Source organism: Vigna angularis, chromosome 3, assembly GCF_016808095.1.
Source record: "Vigna angularis cultivar LongXiaoDou No.4 chromosome 3, ASM1680809v1, whole genome shotgun sequence".
Lineage (NCBI taxonomy): Eukaryota > Viridiplantae > Streptophyta > Magnoliopsida > Fabales > Fabaceae > Vigna > Vigna angularis.
Window position 1 is genome coordinate 38,592,462 of NC_068972.1, and position 3,748 is coordinate 38,596,209.

The 3,748-nt window shown below is 35.3% G+C and overlaps 1 non-coding gene across 1 annotated transcript; it reads right to left on the bottom strand.

The window, feature by feature from the left end:
- Positions 1-696: 696 nt before the first annotated feature.
- LOC108324417 (putative disease resistance protein RGA3) lies at positions 697-3,535 on the bottom strand. The gene is made up of 2 exons (XR_008247662.1): positions 899-3,535; positions 697-730 (listed from the first exon to the last, which is right to left on the bottom strand). It is a non-coding gene; the product is annotated as a putative disease resistance protein RGA3 (transcript).
- Positions 3,536-3,748: the final 213 nt, after the last annotated feature.

The window sequence follows — 3,748 nt, forward strand, 5'->3', positions numbered from 1 at the left end:
TGATTCTTTTTATCTTTGTAAAATTATTTTATTCTTTTTAATTATGTCGATATTTAAAAATTAAAAATTTAACAAAAGAAAATATTCAGCCTATTGAATCAATTGATCATCCAACTCATTTAAGAATAGGGTAAGTTAGATTGAGTTTAATATGAAAAAAAAATGTAGAAACTCAACAGATCCCAACCCAAAAAGTCTTTTAGTAAGTTAAATAATGGATTTGCTCAAATTCTACCAACCCCAACCCATAAACACTCATAATAAAAGAATTCACTATTTTTTTTACATAAATTAACACAATAATCTGACTAAAAAAGTTAGTTTTGAATTGATAAGTATTAGATATAAAAGAGTTCTCTTATTATTCTTTTTAAAATTGGTTTATAAAAACTTATTTAAAGCCCTCAAATGAACGGTACGAAATTAAAGGATATTTCCAAAGTTTTTTTAGTCTCCCAAATGTTCACATTTTCAGCAACTAGGATATCAAGAAACATCTAAAAGAGACATATAATATTGTTCTTTATTTGATACACAATTTATGTTTGCTCTACTGTTACAAAATATTCACCTTATCAACACTTTTTGTATACCAAAAGCATTCTTTTGAAAGTTCATAAGTGAAAAAAAAAATTGTACACGTTTATAAAATTTATATGTAAATAATATTTCACAGCTTAATGCTAGATTTGTCCCTTATGAGGTGGAGAGATCGAGAAAGTGGTATAGCCTGTGTAAAAGAAAAAAAAAATCTTTCTTTTAAAATTAAAAATAAAATAAAAGGTAACTTGTCAAAAATAATAATTTAATAGAAAAGCAAAAAGATTAAAATTAGTACCTTCAACTTTTGATCGTGTTATTCCGAGAATATTTTTCCTCATCTTCTTCTTCATCGTCTTCAGCTGAGTCTTCATCTTCTTCATCTTCTTCTTCTTCATTTTCTTCATCGTCTTCTTCTTCGTCTTCTTCTTCATTGTTGAAAACATCTTTGATGAATGATATCTTGTCCCAATCCGACCCAACTTCTGGCTTGAATTTTTTCCATAATTCAGGACAACCAGTCATTTCTAACTCTTCAAGATTGGTGAGGTGATGCATGTTATGAGGGAGTGACACCAGATTTGGACAATAGCGAATGATAAGGACTTTGAGACAAATTAGAGTTGGAAGCCACTCAGGAAGCTCATCCAAATTGATGCAACCTATAATCGATAAGGTAATTAAAGTGTTCACAGATCCTTGAAGCCACTGAGGCAATGTGACCAGTTGTGGCAAGAATTCAAGAGAAAGAAACTTTAACCTTGAATCCAGGATTTGGTTGCTAAGGCCCATTGACAATTCTAACTTGCCACAATCGGAGATAACCAAAACCTCTAAATTTCTAATGGCATCAAACGACACTGACCTTAGACTTCCACATTCAGAGAAAAACAATACTTTAAGAGTGGAAAATTGTATTCCTTTGAACAGTGACTCCAAATTATCACATCGATAAAAATATAATTTTTCTAATGAAGTCAAACTTGCAACCTCTTTCTCTGGAAAATCAGGTTGCCTGGTGGTTATAACAAGGTGACGAAGGCTAATTAGATTTCTTATTCCTTTAGGTAATTTTTGTAGCTTTATGCATCCATTAAGAGCCAATGTTTGCAAATTTTGAAGCTTGCAGATTGAATCAGGGAGTCCCTCTAGTTTTTCATTCCAGTCGAGACTAAGATATCTTAAATGTTTCAACTTTCCAATGCAGTAAGGCAAACTCTTGTATTCCGAGTAACTTAAATCTAAAACCCTGAGGTATTTGCATCTTGAAAATACTGTATTCAAGAAATCTTCGTTGTTGACTCCGTAGGGGAAATACAGAGTTCTCAGACCTGTGGGAGGAACAACATGAGCAGGCAAATTATTTGCCATAAATGCTAAATGTTGGACATTCCCAGAGATTTTTGTATTGCGAAAATCTACTCTTTGAAACTCGCCTTTTGAAATATAAATTGCAAGATCGTGCACCAATCATGTAAGTTAAACCAAGAATAGCTCCCCAGGTCAACATAATTTGAAAGAAAAGATCTTGACCATAGCTCATGCAAAAGTTGACTGGCAACATCAATCACCGATTCATTTTCCTTTGGTGGTGGAAGAAAACCAAGTGCTTCCCACAGGGCAGAAATGTGAGAACTCATAATATCAGTATCCTGTTGGTAAAAGGAGAAAGAAGCAAGACATGGTTTTAAATATGAAGGGAGTTGATCGTAGCTTAGTTTGAGAGCAGGCAAAATTTCATTTTCAATTTGTTTTAAATTCCAAATCTCATTGTCTCTTATAGACTCCCACTCTTTCTTATCAAACCTTGAGAACAATGAACTCCCAACCGTTTTCACTGCTAAAGGTAACCCACCACATTTTTCCACTATTTCTTTCCCAATCTCCAATAGTTGTGGATGCTTTTTCTCAACCCCCTTTGCAAAAGCACATTTCACAAAAAGAGAAAAAGAATCCTCTTCAGAGATGCATTCTAGAAGGTACAAATCGGAGGGTTTAGTGTGCATCATGGCAGCTACTGCATGGCTACGAGTAGTCACTAGGATTTTACTCCCTTCAGCACCAACATCTATTATTTCCTTCAACTCATCCCATTTTGCACGATCTTCGTTCCACACGTCATCCAACACGAGCAAGAACTTCTGCCCTTGAAGTGTATTTCTCAAACGAATTTGAAGTTGCTCTATGTCAAAGTTATTGAAGTTTTCCCTAGTTGGGTTTTTAAAAGTGTTGAGAATTTTAAGAAGAACATTCCTAAGGTCAAAATCATTAGAGACACAAACCCACATCTTCAATGAAAAACATGCGTCAATATTGGTGTCATTGAAGACCAACTTAGCAAGTGTGGTTTTTCCCAAGCCTCCCATTCCCACAATGGGAATAATAGAAAGGCTTTCGTGATCAGCATCTTGCACCAAAAGCCTTACTATTTCATTCTTATCATCTTCCCTTCCTGTAACATTGGAAGGGTTTACATAAGAATGAGTCATATCCCTCACATGCACCACACGTGTATCGTGGTGAATGATTTGAAGGCCAAACATGCTTCTTTGAGTTTCAAGTTTGGCCAACCTGGTGTTGATGTCTTGAATGTGATGCGCCATTCTAAGACGATAAACAACAGGATTACTTGTCGAGAAGAAACGACGTACCTTCCTTGAGAAGCTACCATAGGTGTTGACAACATGCTTCCGCAACGCTTCGCACTGGAAATCATCGACTATGTCTTCAGCATCAGAAAACACGCGCTTGACCTGTCTCAGCCATTGGCTCAACCCACTGCTATGCGTAGTCTTCTTCTCAGCATCTAATAGAACACCTCTGATGATTTCCATATTCTCTTTCATCTGTTGTAGCTCGCTATGCACACCAAGCGCCAAAGAAGCTTCTTGAACGGCAGCAGTAGCAAGCTTCCCTAACACTGATTCTGCGAAGCTGAAAAGAAGTGATGCGGCCATCAGTTTAGGGAGAAAAGGAATGCAGTTGGAACTTTGGTAATTAGAATAGTGGCTTGATCGATCATTTCACGTCATTATATTATGTTATGGTATTTATAAAAGTATGCTTAAAAACTTTATTTGTTTTAGTAAAATACGTGCAATGATTGTAGTTTGGTCAATGGAATACGACTAATATTTTATGAAAAAACTAGCACAAAATAGGTAAGAAGCTGGAAAGTTACGCGACAAAATTGTATTTTTTGGTAGTT